At 39.0% G+C, this 19,200-nt stretch overlaps 1 long non-coding RNA gene across 1 annotated transcript in view; it reads left to right on the plus strand.

Moving 5' to 3' along the window:
* The first annotated feature begins 305 nt into the window (after window positions 1–305).
* Window positions 306–19,200, plus strand: part of LOC132838799 (uncharacterized) — an 87,239-nt gene continuing 68,344 nt past the window's right edge. The window contains exons 1-2 of the long non-coding RNA XR_009647665.1: window positions 306–361; window positions 1,379–1,454. This is a non-coding gene — a long non-coding RNA (uncharacterized LOC132838799). The remainder of the gene's footprint in view (window positions 362–1,378; window positions 1,455–19,200) is intronic.

The raw sequence follows: 19,200 nt of genomic DNA on the forward strand, positions 1-19,200 counted from the left end.
AATAAAATTTATTGATTTGGTCTTTGTCTTGTGAATATTTTTTTATTAATGACTGCATTCATTGGACACACTGTTTGTAGAGAATGCACACATACAAGAACTGATTTGATTCAAGACTGGCATCATTACATCATGCATAAAATTTTGGTGTCCACTTTTGCCATTTTAAATAATACCATAACTTTTGGCTTACTATGTAGTCATATTTCACTGGGGGCTAAACCCCCTAAAGATGAAATCCTAGAACCGCCCCTGGCTTTGTACAAGACACTCTTTCAGTTTCTTCCAATCTGGCCTTAGCAAACCCTGTCTTCGTGGAGTTAAAGCTAGTGTGCACAGCGACATTGTCATGCTTGAACAGGTTTGAGCCTTTTAGTTCTGCTGAAGAGAAAACTTAATCCTAAAACAATACGGCATTTTAAAATAAAGATGTGTATTAAATGCTATTATTTATTATAGCACGGTGATATAACATGTATATATAGTTCTTCGATTGTGCCAATTTCAGCTGCAGCAGAGTGGCGCAGCGGAAGCGTGCTGGGCCCATAACCCAGAGGTCGATGGATCGAAACCATCCTCTGCTAATTTTTATTCTTAACTTCCACTAGCACGAGAAAGGATGGTGGATATTTAAAAAGTGTGGTTCTGGCAAAGGTCTTTTCCAAATTGTGTTATATGCTTATTACTACAAACATGTCTTTTTTATATTCCTCATTCTATACACATATTGTGCCTTACATACATCTGCACTATTTTATTTGTGTGTGTGTGTGTGTGTGTATATATATATATATATATATATATATATATATATATATACATTCATACACATATACACACACACATACATGCTGTACATATGTATACATAGATAGATAGATAGAACTTTATTGTCATTGCATAGTACAAGTACACAGCAACGAAATGCAGTTTGGCATCTACCAGAAGTGCAAAATGTAGCAGTCGTGCAAAAGTGCAGATAAATTTCTAGCATATTTACGGCAAGTGGTATATATGAAAGTGTATACAGTAAATAAATATTACAGAATTACATAAATGGTTCTAAGGCTATGGCATTGAAGAGGAATGTGCAGAGCGAAAGGTTACAAGATTACAAGATTATGGCATTTAAGGATTTAGCAAGCTGAATAAACAGTCTTATATATATATAATATACACACACACACACACACACACGTTATATACACATAGATGAATGTGAAATGTTGGGCAGAATGTACAGTAATGATATAAAGATACATATAGATAAAAAAAAATAGTGCAACTGTAATAAGGAGTAAAAAAAATAAACTATGTAATATGTACATGTATTGTACAGAGGTTATATACAGTGTTTTGTTTTGTGTTTGTTTTGTAGTGATCTAGCGGTGTGGAGTTCAGTAGTGTGATGGTGGATGGAAAAAAGCTGTCCCTGAACCTGCTGGTTCTTTTGCGTAAGTTCCTGTATCTCCTTCTTGATGGAAGGAGATTAAACAGTTTATGACTGGGATGTGAAGAGTCCTTGATAGTAAAGCAGGGCTTTACTTTCACACACAGTGGAGCCTCCGTACCATACCGTGATTGAGTTGGTCAGGATGCTTTTGATGGTGCAGCAGTAGAAACTCGTTAAAATCCCCGGGGACAGATAAGATTTCTTAAGACTTCTCAAGAAGTACAGTTGTTGTGCTTTTTTAACCAGAGCTGAAGTGTTCTGCTGCCAGGACAGATCCTCAGTGATATATATATTACATGCTGTACATATGTTTACATATACACCTATACAGGGGCGGTTCTAGGATTTCATCTTTAGGGGGGCTTAGCCTTAAGTGAGAATTTAAAACAAGAAGAGTTTTATATTATATATTAGATGACTACAGGTACATAGTAAGCCAAAAGTTATGGTATTATTTAAAATGGCAAAAGTGGACACCAAAATTTTATGCATGATGTAATGATGCCAGTCTTGAATCAAATCAGTTCTTGTATGTGTGCATTCTCTACAAACAGTGTGTCCAATGAATGCAGTCATTAATAAAAAAATATTCACAAGACAAAGACCAAATCAATAAATGTTATTTTTATTTAGTATTGAATGGATTGTTTGCATTAATATTTTGTTTGTGCTACAACTCTGGTCATAAGAATAGCAGTGGCGGTTCTAGACCATTTCAACTGGGGGGGCCAAGCTGGGGCCAGTTGTATTGTTAGAGGGGCCAGTTACATTTAGACCTTATTGTTGTCATATCACTTTCTGCACTGCACTGCAGGCATTAACAGGCAAAATACAATGCTTATGATCATTCAACAATGTATTTGCATTTCAATTTTATTTTTTACATTTGCATTACATATTCAGTACTGGTCACAGTAACTGTATTCTACAATTTTTGTGTTTTTTTTTTTGCAAAAAGATCAGCAAATTCATCTAGATTTAAGGCCTTTGCCCTCCTTGACTCAATACTTAGAACACCTAAATTGCTCAATCTGTCATCCGGTCCCCCATCAGAGTTCTTGGGTATACCGTAAAACTTCAAATAATATCCGAGTCCCAAATAGACGCCTGTCTCTTTTAAACGCCTGGTGTGACGACAGGTTTGGGTAAATAAAGGCCGGTCTCAAATTGAGGCCTAGTCTGTTTTTTAGTATCGGGTTGTATTTGATCTTCTAAAACCCGTCAGATCGTCTATGTTTTGATTAGATTTAATTCTCTCAATACCACCATGGAGACAAAAAGAAAAAAGTATGATTTGACATTTAAGCTGACAGTGGTCAAATTTGCCGAAAAAAATTCGGGAGAAGCAGCGGCAAGACATTTCTCGGTTGATCCAAAGAGAGTGCGAGAATGGCGTGAAAATAAAGCTGAACTGCAACGTCTGTCTGTCCAACGTCTGGCCCTTTTGGTCCAAAAGGGCCAGACTGCGAGGTGGAGGGAGGAAGAAGGCCAGTGAAGAGCTGGAGGTGAGCGTGTGTGAGTGGATCCACAGCATGCGGGCAAAGCATCTCAGAGTCTCACGTAAAATGATCAGGGCCAAGGCAAAAGAAGTGTATGCAACAGTGAGTGATGGCAGGGATGAGGAGAGTTTTACTGCAAGCGCTGACTGGCTGGACAAATTCCTGAAGCGCAACGACTTTTCGGTCAGAAGACGCACAACTGTGGCCCAGAAAGACGCCAAGCACTTCACTGAGAAACTGGTGAATTTTGTCACATATACAACGCGGATTATTAAGGCAAAGAAAATACAGCCAAAAAACATTATAGCCATGGACGAAACAGCGGTGTGGTTTGATATGGTGGGCTCTACAACGGTGGATGCAAGAGGTGCGCGCAGTGTTCCACTGAAATCCACAGGCCATGAGAAGAGCCACTTAACTGTGGTGTTGGCTGCGAAAGCAAACGGGACCAAATTGAAACCTTACATTGTCTTCAAAGGGGGGATCTAGGAGGTGAAATCAATGCAAAATATCAGTGCGGTGGTGGTGGCCACGTCCAAAAATGGATGGATGAACGAGGAGTTGACTGCAGACTGGCTTCAGAGAGTGGTGGGAAAGCTCAACTTCGCCCCTCGTCTCCTAGCCTGGGATTCATATCGCTGTCATATCAGAGCAGCGACCAAAGCTGAGCTCAAAAGCTGAGCTACAACATAACCACGGCTGTGATACCCGGTGGCTGTACAAAGTACATACAGGCCCCTGAAGTCGTATGGAACCAACCATTCAAAGCCAGCCTGCACGAGTCCTATGAAAACTGGATGGCAGGGGATGTGGACAAAGAGTACACAGCTGGAGGAAATATGAGGGCCCCAGCTCGCCGCTTGTTGGTTTCCTGGGTACTTCAAGCATGGAAAAAGCTGGATACGGAGCTGCTGAAAAATTCCTTAAGGTATGCTTGCGTGTGTGGGATGGAGAAAGAGGAGATAATATATTTCATTAACTTCGTGATGTTATCCTTAGGTATGTGGCCTGACAGTAGCTTCTGACGGAAGCGAGGATCACCTTATCCATTGTTTCAAAGAGGGAGAGCCGTGCGCACCTGGGCGGGAGCTGTTAGTGCAAGCAAGGCAGGCAGAGTTAGCGGAGGCCGGAGAGGGAGAAGTGGAGGAGAGCGACAAGGAGGAGGAATTCGCCAATGAACTTGTAATTGAGGATCGCGGGGATGATGATAGTGATGAATAGAGTAATTTTCTATCACATGATTGCAGTTGTTTTACAGGGTAGCCTTCATTCTTTCTTCTTGATGTGTTTCGGGCAACAAGTTCATATGCTCGACGGATTTTAGCGGCAACTTATATTGTTCTGCCCATTGCTGTCACATCGTTTCGTTTTTTTGTGCTGCCAATAATCTAAGACATTTCTTACATTAAATGATTTGTTAAACACATTCGAATTTATTATAAATAAAACGTAGTATAATGTGGTAACCTCCTACTGTCATGGTTGAACATCTCAACACTAAATTAAAGGCCTGTCTCTTATAGACGCCTGTTTCAAATACAAGCCGGTGCAGTTCGGCGATTTGGGTAAATAGAAGCCCGGGCTATTATTTGAAGTTTTACGGTATATTCATCATTGGCTGCACAGGTGGCTCTTCCCGGGATTTGCTGATATCTGCCAAAGGAAAAAATATATATAAAAAGTATGTATACCCTTTTCATTTCAGCAAATAGTTTTCATTTACATAAATATTGAGAATTCAATTTTACGTGCACTTATTACTTCATCTGTCTATCTTAGTATTTTTCAGTTTTCAATTATTTGCTGATGAGAATGTATATATATATATATTTATTTTACCACCCTCATTTTTACTCTTTGTCATGTCTTTTTGTTGTTATTACTACAATTATATTCAAAAATATTTTGTTGGTATTACTATTACCTGAACTATCTGGCTCTGTCTCACTGTCTACCTTATCTTTTCTTTGGAAGAATGACATGATGTTCTTCTATCTCTTCATTTTGGTGAGAAGTATAGAGCAAAAGCAATGGGGACCAAAAAGCTTATGAATTAATTTACTGAAAATAACTGACTTGCTAGGTAACTAACTGAGAGCCATGAGTTTGTTGATCATATATTTTATCCCTTTTCAAACCTGCCAAAAATGGCCAGGTTGAGATTAGTACTTAAGTAAAATTGGCCGCATATTCACAGATTGCCGAGTTTCCCGAGTCAATAACTCCTGAGCTAAACGCTCTTTTTACACAAATAACACCTCTTTTTTTATAGTAGTAATGTAGAGAGGCAGCTACAACCCAATTTTCCTCAAAATCAGCTTCCCTCCGCGTTGGACAAAATACACAAGTCTCTATGTGCGAACACCTAAGACAGGGGTTCCCAAACTTTTCAGACCACGACCCCCAATATTAGACTGCTGACGACCCGCGATCCCCCACCCCCCTCCTCTCTGTGTTTTCCTCCAACAGCTTGTGAGCATTTGCGATTTGGTTACAGACTGACAGAGCTAAAACAAAAAGGAACAATTATAACTTCATGTATAATTGTATTGTAATTGTAAATGTATTCAGAAAAAACGCCTAATGTGATGGATGGGCGCTGTGCGCGGAGCAAAGTAGGTCCACTCTAGGTTCAGTTTTGGAGATCGCCGGCTGCAGATCATCTTCCACGTTAAGCCGTGACCTGTGTTTATTTTTAATGTAAGTCAGCACGGAGAAAGTCTTTTCGCATAAATACGTTGAGCAAAATTGCATGAGTACATCCAATGCGGCTTTCGACAACTGTGGATATTCCAGCGCGACAGAAAACCAGAACTCATCCAGTGTCTTGCCGTCAAATGCCGTCCTCAGGGTTCGATCGGTTGGACGTTCTATCAGCGCATCTTCCATATCTGACGTTCAGATGATTTGCCGTGGTTACATTGAATGGTGACCTTAACTGTCGTAATTAATCAGAGCAAACAAAGTTTTATTTACAGTTTATTTTAATTATCCTAAATTTATACTCGCATCATTACAACCTTTTTTAACATAAATAAATAAATAAATAAATAAATAAATAAAGTAAGTTTCTGGAAATCATCTCGCGACCCCCGCCCCCCACTCCGGGAACTGCTGACCCAAGAGACAGATTCTAAGGGACCGTCAGCAAAGTGCAAAACACGAAAAGTGAATACAAAAACAGTCAATAACTTCACTCTAATACACTGTACTGTCACCAAATTCAGATCACATATCACTAATGTCCTGATAGTTATACAACACTTATTTGGGGGAAATGTCTTTTTGTTTAATTTTTTATGATTTTTCATAATAATAAAAAAAAATCAATAACTTCACTGTAATACACTGTAAGTGTTGTAGTATAACTATCAATACATTAGTGATGTGTGAGCTGGTGACAGTACAGTGTATTACAGTGAAGTTATTGACTGTTTTTGTATTCGCTTTTCGGGTTTTGCACATTGCAGACGGTCCCTTAGAATCTGTCTCTCAGTCGTCTTCACATAGAGACTTGTGTATTTTGTCCACCACGGAGGAAAGCTGATATTGAGGCAAATTGGGTTGTAGCTGCCTCTCTACATTACTACTATAAAAAAAAGAGGTGTTATTTGTGTAATAAGAGCGTTTAGCTCAAGAGTTATTGACTCGGGAAACTCCAATCTGTGAATATGCGGCCAACTTTACTTAAGTGAGATTAGCTGATCTAACGTTATGCATTTACATATGTATTACTTCTGACTTCTGTAATGCATTTAATACAAATACAACATATTAACAACTTTACTCACCTCTATATTTCCTTCTTTGCTTGAAGTCTTCAACTATAATATTCGCGCAAAACTTTCACCAACTTCTGAGTAGAAAAAAAACAGCAGATGAATGTTCTACGATACTGTTGTGTTCCGCTTTAAGCAGTCCCTCTAGAAAATGTGTGGGTTACATTTCTGTTTCGCGTTGCCACCTTCTAACAACGGATGTAAAAAAACAACGATCGCAAAAAAACAGTTTTATGAAAATTATTTTACACTCCACATTTAGGGGGGCCACAAGGGGGTCCAAGCTTGTTGTCACAGGGGCACTGCTGTGCCCCTGCCCCTTTCCCCCACATTGTTTATTTTGGACAGAAAACTTTAATAAAATATGCCCTTATTAATCTTTTAGTAAGGGGGGCACGGTGGCTTAGTGGTTAGCACGTTCGCCTCACACCTCCAGGGTCGGGGTTCGATTCCCGCCTCCGCCTTGTGTGTGTGGAGTTTGCATGTTCTCCCCGTGCCTCGGGGGTTTCCTCCGGGTACTCCGGTTTCCTAGATATGCTCAAATAGAAAAGCAGGCTTTAGCTGTGACCTGGGCATGTGAGTGCTTGCAAGGATACTTAAGTGGACTGGATTTTACCATAAGAACTGACCACAAGCCACACATAACACTTCTGAAGTCCAGAGCATTGGATGATCTCCTGCCAAGGATTCAGATTCGGACTCAGGCTGCTCAGATGTAATTTCAACATCATCCATGTCCCACGTAAAACCCTGATAACAGCTGACACCCTGTCCAGAGGGCCTCTTCCAGCCATAGCTACAGAGTCAGAGCTAGACTTGGAAAGAGAATGCAAAGCTTATTTGGGCAGTGTAGTAGACAGTTTGCCAGCCACACCGACAAAGCTGGAACAGATTAAGAGTGCACAAATTTCAGATGACATCTGCAAACATCTCAGCTGATACATTGCAAATGGCTGGCCGGGAAACAGACAAGGTGTGCATGAGCAGCTGCTTTTCCAATGGCAGAATGGGAACTACTGTATTTAGTCATGATAGACTATTTCTCGCTATATTGAAGTTTGCTCCCTGCAGGGCAGCACATCAGCAAAACAGACCATTGCCAGATTTAATGCTGTGTTTGCCAGATACGGATGTCCAGAAGTGCTGGTCACGGACAATGGTCCTCCGTTCTCCTGTAATGAATTCGCTCAATTTGCACAGGACTATGACTTTACGCATGTGACAAGCAGTCCCTGTTACCCCCGGAGCAATGGGGAGGCGGAACGGGCCTTCAGAACTGTGAAGTCCCTTTTAGCGAAAGAGGGATATTTCCACAAAGCTCTCCTGGCCTACAGAGCCACTCCCAGGAGCTCCCCAGCACAACTACTGATGGGGACGAGAATCAGAACACCAGTTCCAGTGTTACAACAACAGTGGCCTGATCTTGACAGTTTCAGAGAAAAGGATACAGCGCTGAAACTGCAACAGGAACAAACATTCAATCGCAGACACCGTACTCACACCCTACCACCTCTCCAGCCGGGACAGCATACAGTATATGGATCAAACCTACAAGCACAAAAGGGACAGTTGTTAATACTGCAACTACACGAGGTCTTTATGAGGTAGAGACCCCGGATGGAAGACGGCTGCGACGTTCCGGTGCCTGGGCACCAGGTGAAATGATAATGACTAGGTCAGGGAGGCTGTCAAAGGCTCCTGAGAGACTAAACCTTTGAACGTGAAACACATGCATATACACCACAGAGTAAAAGAAAAAAGTGTCCTAATTTTCTGTTGGAAAAGTTAAATGTTTATTAGGAAATACGTGTTTGATTTATTGAAGTTTGCATTAATTTTTTTGACCGTATTGAACTCAAGATAAGCGAATTAGCACATTAAAAAGACACAAATACAAACTTCGATATGAACGTAAGAGCCGCACGAAACCGTGCAAAAAGCAGCATGCGGCTCGGGAGCTGCGGGTTGGCCACCTCCGAACAAGAGAGTAGAAAAAAAAGGTGTTGTCTGATTTCATCCAGTTAGTTGTGTCCTTGAATACAGCGTATAGAGGAACAATACAGGGGTGAGTGGAGGAGCACATATTTTTTGATTGACCGTATAATCATTGTATAATAATAATAATATATTCATTGAGAAGCAGTATTGTTGACCTTGAGCAAATCACTGTTATACATTGCTATATTGAAACAATCTTCAAATGGATGGAGAATAAACAACAAACTGCAAGGATGATTAACGTGTCACGATTTTATTGCTTCCCACTTTATTGCTCCTTGGCGGTTTTAAGATTATTGTGCCGCTTGATGAAATGATGTCTGCTCAGAGCACATTGCAATGACTGACCAGTTTCTGTAAGTTAAACCTCGAGGGCACTGTTTAAAGCTTCATGCATGTTCTACACCACCATCAGAATATATATAGTTCTTAGGCAAAACTGTGCATATTCAATATTCTACTGCATTGATTCTTGTTTCAGATCTTTTGTTAAATATTAGAACTTTGTTCATAACTTATTTCCAAAACTTTACCAAATAAGTGTATAGAAGCTAGAAAAAAATAAATAACTTTGTTGAATAAATCATTTAGTACATTTTGTGCATCAGGCCCCACTTTTCTGTGCATTGTTTCATACATTCATCTTTAAGATATGGTTAGAATTTATTGCTAAGTCAAATTTGCATTAAAATAATACTTGTGAAAGTAGCACTAAATTTATATTTAAATCTAAAAAGAATTATCAATACATGCAATTTTTTAAAAATAGTTATTCTTAAATAACAATAGTTATGATTAGACCGATGTACAAATTTTAAATTCATACAAATATCACATTGCATTTGATATAATAAATGCCTCTGCAAGAGCTATTGGTATATTCATGTTTTATGTCTTTTTTATTAAAGAAATGATTCAGAATAATACAAGAGATGGCTTAATGATTATAATTATTTAAAAATATAAATAAATATAATATAAATAATTAATGATATTTAACTGTCTTCACAAGTCAAGCAGAGTGAAGAAATCAGCAGCCTGAATAGAGAGAAAACACACAAACACACACACACAGACTATTAGCACATGGGGTGTTAATGAGGGAGGATCATCTAATCTGAATTAACTGTATTTTAATACTTTCTGTATAACCAGACCTGCATTTCATCTTCTGCATCGAATACAGTGTCCAGGTTCATGTGATTCTTCCTGGGATCTGGATCCTGGCCAGTGTCTAGGAGGTGGGTAAATAAGTCGTCCTGGACATCAGCTGATTCCCCGTTTGGATCCTGGCCAGCGTACTGGAGGTGGATAAATAAGTCGTCCTGGACATCAGCTGATTCCCCGTTTGGATCCTGGCCAGTGTACTGGAGGTGGCTAAATAAGTCGTCCTGGACATCAGCTGATTCCCAGTTTGGATCCTGGCCAGCGTACTGGAGGTGGCTAAATAAGTCGTCCTGGACATCAGCTGATTCCCCGTTTGGATCCTGGCCAGCGTACTGGAGGTGGCTAAATAAGTCGTCCTGGACATCAGCTGATTCCCCGTTTGGATCCTGGCCAGTGTACTGGAGGTGGCTAAATAAGTCGTCCTGGACATCAGCTGATTCCCCGTTTGGATCCTGGCCAGTGTACTGGAGGTGGCTAAATAAGTCGTCCTGGACATCAGCTGATTCCCCGTTTGGATCCTGGCCAGTGTACTGGAGGTGGCTATATGAGTCCTGGACAATAAGTGGTTCTGTGTTAGAGCACACATTAAGGTTTAAAGTTTACATTCCTACCAAACCTTATTGTAGTTACACGGGCTAAAATAATTGCACTGACAATTCCTTTTGATTAGTATGTAAACTAAAAAAGTTTCTCAGCTCTCACAGGATAATAGCCACAATGAGCAGAGGAGGCAACTTCTTGTTGGGAGCAGGGCAGATTCTCTGCAACAAAACAAACACAAAACAATGAAGGCTGACAAATGGCTCAGTGTTGAGTAACATGTTAACCAGATGTCACTAATACATTATTCTGAAACAATATTACAATACAATACAGCTCCTAGTGTTCATCTTCTGGACTTCTGTCAAGGTGAAATATCAGGTTTTAAAATAAATTTGATATCCAATTTCCTTCCCTCTAATGTACTTAGATTTCCTACCTCCTACATCCTCCCCCTACATGCCAGGAAATGAATTGGTAATGCTAATGAATAGCATATTGGTGTGTATGTGTGTGACGGGCTGGCATCCCAATCAGAGCACACAGTTTTATTTTGATAGGCTCTGGAGCCACTTTGAAACTGACCAGAGTAAAGTAGTTACTAAAGATGAATGAATATATAAATGAAAGAATAAATTATAGCTTGTTCTGAACATCTACTGACCGACCACTGCAGAGATGTCAGGTGAATTCACCACTGGATCAAAAGTACTTGGGTGGTTGGAGACATCTTGCCCAGTGGCAAGCTTGGCCCTGTTGGAAGGTGTGAGTCTCTTTAGCTTCGCCAGAAGCTCCGGGTTGGCCCGTTTGAAGTTGGGGTTAAAATAGTGCTGTATGAAGCTCACTCCTGTCAATGAGACCTTATAGTCTGGGCAAACTTTCCTGAAGCCATACAGGTTTAGCTGACGAACAAAACTGATGAAATTAGTAGTTCTGAAGATCTTCTCCTTGTTGGCTTTAGACAGCACTTCAGCTTTGAAGGCCTCTGGACAGATTAGAATTCCTTCCCCACTGTCATCCCAGCAGATTGAAGAAATCTCAGGATCATTCACCAAATTCCACAAGTTGATGGGAAAGTTTCTTCGGTTGATCCGGACTTCCATCCCAGCTAAATGATTTGTAAACAACAGCTATGAGCTCAGTGTTATTGAACTATAGATGTTTATATATGGGGTCAGAATTGTTTCGTTATTCTGAATAAATATACTATGATCCACAAATAAATATAAAGAGTTTCACAAATATTTTTTAAATCCACAAATAAAGAGTTTCACAAATATTTTATGAAATTCACAAATAAATAAAATGGGATTTGCAAATAAAAAAAATATTTGTAAATATATATTTAATTGTATTTATTTGTGAATGGCTTCCTGCTCATTTGTGGATTGCGTTCTGTGCATTTGTGGATTTGAAACATTTCTAACGTCAAGACGTGCACAAGAATCCACAAATAGGTGGACTCCGCCCACCGTCTACTCCAGCCAATCGGACAACGGTCTCGTGGCGCTGACCAATCGTGGCACGGTCTACCTCCAACCAATCACGTTCTGATTTACTCGCTCTGAGGCTGTTCTTCAATGCAGTGTCTAGTTTGCACTCGTTTTTTTCATCCAGTACGATTCATAGTATATTTATTCAGAATAACGAAACAATTCTGACCCCATATTTATACAGCTAGACAATTGCTAACTAGATTGTGACAGTTGATCTCTAGCACTAACTAGTTAGCAGGGCGGCTATCTAACACATTCATCCATCTTCATTAACAAATGATTTGTAAAATAAAGAAATAAAGAAATAAAGAAATGAATAAATAAATAAATATTAAGAACTCAAAAATTGTCATCATCAACAAGCTAGCAGCAGCTCTCCTGAGTTTTCTCGGCTGCTGAGTGGAAAATAAATAAAAAACAAAAGAAACACGATCGGATTATTTCTGATATCTGACTATATCATATACAAATACCTGATATCTCGGCTCCTTCCGTTGAATCGACGTTTCCACTCATTTTCAGAAGCTTTTAAAGTCCGTGTAAGATCAGTGTAAAGCGTTTATACAGAAACTCTTAAGAACTCGCGGACCTCTGGAGTTTAAATTTAACTGTAAACAAGTGGACGCGCAGAATCTCTGACGTCATTCAGAAATATTGAAGAAGTGCACGCTTGGATCTGTCCAATCAGAGTGAAACAAGAGTCTGCAACAATCATAAAGTGATTTCATGCTGTGTAGTAAATTGTAGGTCAACATAGTGAAGAAGAATTTGTTTTTGACAATATTTAGTTTTGACATTGCAGACAGATGATTTTGTGATTAGTGAAGTATTTAGTTTTTACTTGTATATTTGGTTTATCGAGATCCAGTGTGTAATAGAAGTGCCCTGCATTTTTTCAGCAGTATATATAAGGTGATAAGTATTAAAGTTCGAGGGTTGTTTAAGTTAAATCCTGCGTTAATGTGAGCGCGCTTCCTATTGGCTGCGCCGGTGGCGCTACTACGAGCTGATTTGAATGACGTGCAGTAGAACAAGGAAGAAGTGCTGTGGGTGAGACGCATATGTTCTAAGAATAAGAGAAGAAATTCAAAAATTCATCTCATGGTGAACGTTAGACACAGTTACATAAAAAAGTCTATTTAATCAAGTTGAACTAACATAAAAATATTAATTTGTAATTATTGAAAGAAATTACCTAAATTGTTCCTGCACAGTTAACATTCTACCAAATCAATGTACACCATACAGACAACTGTGCAAAAACATTGTTTATTTTGGACAGAAATCTTCAATAAAATATGGACTTATTAAACTTATAAAACAAAATTATCACAGACAAGTGCAGACTAACAAGTTTTTTTTAACTGAGGAAAAATAAAATTACTTTGAAAAAAAACTGAATATTTGTTCAACCTTTACATTTCAACTATGCAAGAAAATGTCTAACACGGCTGAAAACAGACTTACAGCGTGGAACCATGAGTAAGGCATACATAAGTTAAGTAAATGTATTTTTTACATTATGTTGTGGCATAGTAAGTCAAAACAATGATATTTAAACTGTTTAGAACTCATAATGAAAAATGTCAAAATAAATAATTCTCAATAACACAATACAGGAAGAAGTAATTAAAAACATGAAAATAATACAGGTCATTTCTATTCTCTTTGGCCGCCCTCTTTAGAAAATGAAACAAAATGTATTAAGACCTGTGTCTTTCGTCATTTTTGTTGAACAGAATGGTCAAAATGGCCAAAGGTTTTTAATCAGGTCAACAATAAAGCTTTTTCTTCAGACACATTATTTATTTATTTATTTATTTTTACCCAGTAAAATCTTCTAGAAAAATTCATATGTGTATCTGAGTTCTTTGGGGTAACTCAGATTAACTTAGGTAACTTAGATATTAGGCCTAGAAGCAAAACACAGGTCGTTGCAACAACTGACAACACTCAACACCTTGATGCCTTCCAGCACTATCACAGTCTCTATGGGATAATCTCTGGAGCCTCCTTTTGTGACAATCCTAAGCACATGTTGTGGCAGTTCCTGCTGGTTACATTTATAACATCATAAAACTTAATACGGCTTGGTATTATTTTTTACCTTTCTTAATAAGATATTAAACATGTCTCTGTCACATACACACCACTGACTGTTGTGGTTAAGGTGATAATGAGTTTGGAATTCACTTTACAGATGTTTGTTTGTCAATAAAATGCTATATTATATCAAACATCAAGTAAATTGCATGCTGTGCACTCCATATGCTCACCTCATAATGCCTGAGTTTTTTTCAGACAGGTACACTGTTCTGGCATTGCCAGGTGTAAATTGCAGATAAGTGACATCTTGTGGTCACATGAGGGATCGCAAAAAAGTAGTACGTGACCTCATCAGTAAAAGATTATACTCTCTCACTCACTCATTTTCTACCGCTTATCCGAACTACCTCGGGTCACGGGGAGCCTGTGCCTATCTCAGGCGTCATCGGGCATCAAGGCAGGATACACCCTGGGCGGAGTGCCAACCCATCGCCAACCCACACACACACTCTCATTCACTCACGCAATCACACACTACAGACAATTTTCCAGAGATGCCAATCAACCTACCATGCATGTCTTTGGACCGGAGGAGGAAACCAGAGTACCCGGAGGAAACCCCCGAGGCACGGGGAGAACATGCAAACTCCACACACAAGGCGGAGGCGGGAATCGAACCCCCAACCCTGGAGGTGTGAAGCGAACGTGCTAAACACTAAGCCACCGTGCCCCCATAATGTGTACCTGATTAAGCATATTTAAAATGTTATGCATCTGCCATCAAGCATTTCCTCCTTTGGTTCGAAACAAAGAAAGGAGTATGTCTGTGTATTTGTCCGTGTTTGCCATTCAAGCTCAACAGTTTTTAACCTCCTGAATTCTTCTTTGACCTTCAAAACTACTAAAGCATTACAATTTGACTTTTAACATCCCGTAATTTAATAAATGGAAAGTTTAGGCCAACAAGGCAATGGCCAACCAGACACAAATAGATTTTAACACAAGTTGTAATTAAATAAGTACTTAAGATGACAAACAAGGCAGGCCATCTTTGCTGAGGAAGTTCTATGGGTGGATTGTCCTTTATCTCCTGCCGACTTTGGGAGAAGCATCCTTACAATTGTCAAGATGATGGATGACTGGAAAAACATCAATGACAAAATAGCCAGAACTTTCTCCCAAAGTCGGCAGGAGATAAAGGACAATCCACCCATAGAATTTCTTCTTTTGTGAACAGCAATTGTGCCATACATTTTTTTCTGAAAATCACCATGGTTAAAAACACAACAGTTTTAAGATTATTTAGATGCAGTGTGAGATGTGTGAACAAGTCAGTGTCTGCTGGAAATGTGACAGAGGCACAATGTTGACATGAGAAGGAAATGTGCTCTCCAGGTGTGTGTATATCATCAGGGACATGGTGCCTATTCAAGTGTGAACTAAGGGAGTTTAATATCTTAAATGAACATGGACAATTCAGATAAACACATGGAAGTGATCGATGCTGACCTAGACAATCATGCTGTAATCTATAAGGTTTATAAGTACAATTTAAAGCTTTAAGTATAAATAAATACTTAAACTTTAAATTTAAATGCTTACATTTTAATGCTATATTTACCTATTTTAACATATTTTCACACAAGTTCACATTCACAAACCATTCAAGTTGTATGCACAAGTGTTTATTATTTAATGTTTTAAGTAATAGTTACTTATCATATCATTATCGACAACGAATCACTTTTTTCAGTGTACTGTTAGACTGAGCAGCAGAGCACTGGAGAACTGCTGTGTGTGGAGCTCAACTACAACTAAATACATGATTCACTACTGTCAATCTATTACTGCTCTGTGTGCAGGAAAATAAATTCAATATCATCCAAATTGTGAAATGATGTCTGCTCAGAGCACATTGCAATGACTGACCAGTTTCTGTAAGTTAAACCTTGAGGGCACTGTTTAAAGCTTCATGCATGTTCTACACCACCATCAGAATATATATAGTTCTTAGGCAAAACTGTGCATATTCAATATTCTACTGCATTGATTCTTGATTCAGATCTTTTGTTAAATATTAGAACGTTGTTCATAACTTATTTCCAAAACTTCACCAAATAATTGTATAGAAGCTATAAAAAATAAATAACTTTGTTGAATAAATCATTTAGTACATTTTGTGCATCAGGCCCCACTTTTCTGTGCATTGTTTCATACATTCAACTTTAAGATATGGTTAGAATTTATTGCTAAGTCAAATTTGCATTAAAATAATACTTGTCAGAGTATTGTTTTCTTTGAGATATGTATTACCTGTGATCCTAAAGTGACTGCTCCAACCCGTCGCCATAGAACAATTAACTCTTCAACCATTCAATCATTCTCAGAGGCTTTTTAATGCTATTGACGATGACTATTCAAGGTCTTCATGCGGCCTTAATACTGATGATCTGACTTCTTTGTTCTCTTCAACTTGTCTTAATATCTTGGATACTGTGGCTCCTTTTAAGATGGTTCGAGCAAAACCTAGAACTCAACCATGGCTGAACGCTACATCTCGAACTGTTAGGCTCGAGTGTAGAAGGCGGCATGGCGCTGGAAGAAGGATAAATTACAGATTTCCTTTGATATGCTGAAGGAGAGTTTGCTTAAATACCAAAAAACTGTTAAATCTGAGAAATCTGAGTATCTTTCTAGTGTCATCTGTAATAACTCCAACAAGCCAGCTGTGTTATTTAGTACAATTAACTCGGTTTTAAACGCTCCCCAAGCAGCCTGCCTAGAGCCTTCAGCCGAGATGTGTGAGAAACTTTTAGACTTTTTTATTGACAAGATTGAGGCTGTTAGAGCTAATATTTTGCTCCCTTCAACTTTTTCATCCATTCCCACTGAGTGCTCTGCTGTTTTTGATCAGTTTGAGTCGGTGTCTTTTGATTCACCGAAAGAGACCTTTGTTAAAATGAAACCATCCTCATGTGGTATGGATGTTGTCCCTCTCCGTCTTCTTAAAGATTCATTTGAAACCATTGGTCCTAAAATTCTTGCTATTATCAATAGCAGCCTGGCTTTAGGAGTTGTACCAAAATCTTTTAAACATGCCGCTGTGGAACCAGTAATCAAGAAACCTAATTTGGATCCATCAGTTTTTGCTCATTATAGACCTCAAGATCTCAAAACTCCCATTTCTATCCAAACTATTGGAGAAGGTTGTATTTGGACAACTGAACTTAGTTCTTAGATTTACATGGTATTCATGAAGTATTTCAGTCTGGTTTTAAAGCACTACACAGCACAGAAACTGCATTATTGAAGGTTTTTAATGACTTACTACTTGCCACTGACTCTGGTGACTGCGCTATTTTAATTTTACTGGACCTTTCGGCTGCATTTGATACAGTTGAATATCTTGATTTCACGGCTCGAACAATGTGTTGGTATTGAGGGTACTGCTCTGGAATGGTTTAAATCCTATTTGGCTGAAAGAACTTTTTCGGTTCATCTTGGAGACTATGTCTCCTCAACTGCTATACTCTCAAGTGGGGTCCCCCAGGGCTCCATTTTGGGGCCTATTCTGTTCTCCCTGTATATGCTCCCTTTAGGGCATATTTTTAGGAAATTTGGTATTTCTTTTCATTGTTATGCAGATGACCTGCAAATTTATCTGCCCTTGAAACGCAAAGATACCTGCTCTCTAGTGCCCCTACTGCAGTGCTTTGAAGAAATTAAGACCTGGATGGCACTAAATTTCCTTAATTTTAATGAAAAGAAAACAGAAGTGGTGTTGTTTATGCCAGCGGGAACCTGTGAGTCAGTAGACGTAAACCTCGGTGAGCTGAATCCTTATGTGAAGCCCTTTGTAAAAAATTTAGGTGTTGTTATGGACTGTGATTTTCATTCATTCATTCATTCATCTTCTACCGCTTATCCGAACTACCTCGGGTCACGGGGAACCTGTGCCTATCTCAGGCGTCATCGGGCCTCAAGGCAGGATACACCCTGGAGGGAGTGCCAACCCATCGCAGGGCACACACACACTCTCATTCACTCACACAATCACACACTACGGACAGTTTTTCCAGAGATGTCAATCAACCTACCATGCATGTCTTTGGACCGGGGAGGAAACCGGAGTACCCGGAGGAAACCCCCGAGGCACGGGGAGAACATGCAAACTCCACACACACAAGGTGGAGGCGGGAATCAAACCTCGACCCTGGAGGTGTGAGGCGAACGTGCTAACCGACTGTGATTTTAAATTGGATAAACAGATTAATTTAGTAGTTAAATCATGTTTCTTCCAATTGAGACAACTCACCAAGGTGAAACCTTTCCTGTGCTCTAAGGACTTTCAGAGAGTTGTGCATATTTTTATCTCAAGTCGCCTTGATTAGTGTAACAGCCTTTATTTAGGTATTAATCAGGCCTCCCTCTCCAGACTGCAAATGGTCCAGAATGCGGCAGCTCGCCTATTGACGGGCACACGAAAGCGGGAACATATCTCTCCCATTCTCTCGTCTCTTCACTGGCTTCCTGTCCATTATAGGATTCATTTTAAAATATTGGTGCTTGTTTTTAAATCTCTTAATGGGTCAGCGCCAAGTTACTTTTCAGATTTGATTAATCTGTACGCTCCGTCAAGCGCACTAAGGTCTGCTGACTATTTGCTCTTAGCTGTTCTGAGTGAAACTGAAGAGCAGGGGAGAACGAGCCTTTGCAGGTGCGGCCCCAAAGCTCTGGAACAGTTTGCCTCTCTATATTAGACAGGCTCAAACACCTGAGGTCTTTAAATCTGCCCTAAAAACTTATTTTTACAGTCTGGCATACGATGCCATGTGAGAGCTGCTTGCTTTCTTTTATTGTTTTGTTGTGTCTTAAGTATTTTTTCTTTTAATTGTGTGTTTGTATTAATAAACCATGCATACTTTCTGTATGAACAGCACTTTGACAAACACTTGTTGTTTAAAAAAAAAAGTGCTTTATAAATAAACTTGACTTGACTTGACTTGACAAAGTAGCACTAAATTTATATTTAAAATCTAAAAAGCATTATCAATACATGCAATTTTTTAAAAATAGTTATTCTTAAATAACAATAGTTATGATTAGACCGATGTACAAATTTTAAATTCATACAAATATCACATTGCATTTGATAATAAATGCCTCTGCAAGAGCTATTGGTATATTCATGTTTTATGTCTTTTTTATTAAAGAAATGATTC

This window comes from Tachysurus vachellii, chromosome 23 (assembly GCF_030014155.1).
Source record: "Tachysurus vachellii isolate PV-2020 chromosome 23, HZAU_Pvac_v1, whole genome shotgun sequence".
Lineage (NCBI taxonomy): Eukaryota > Metazoa > Chordata > Actinopteri > Siluriformes > Bagridae > Tachysurus > Tachysurus vachellii.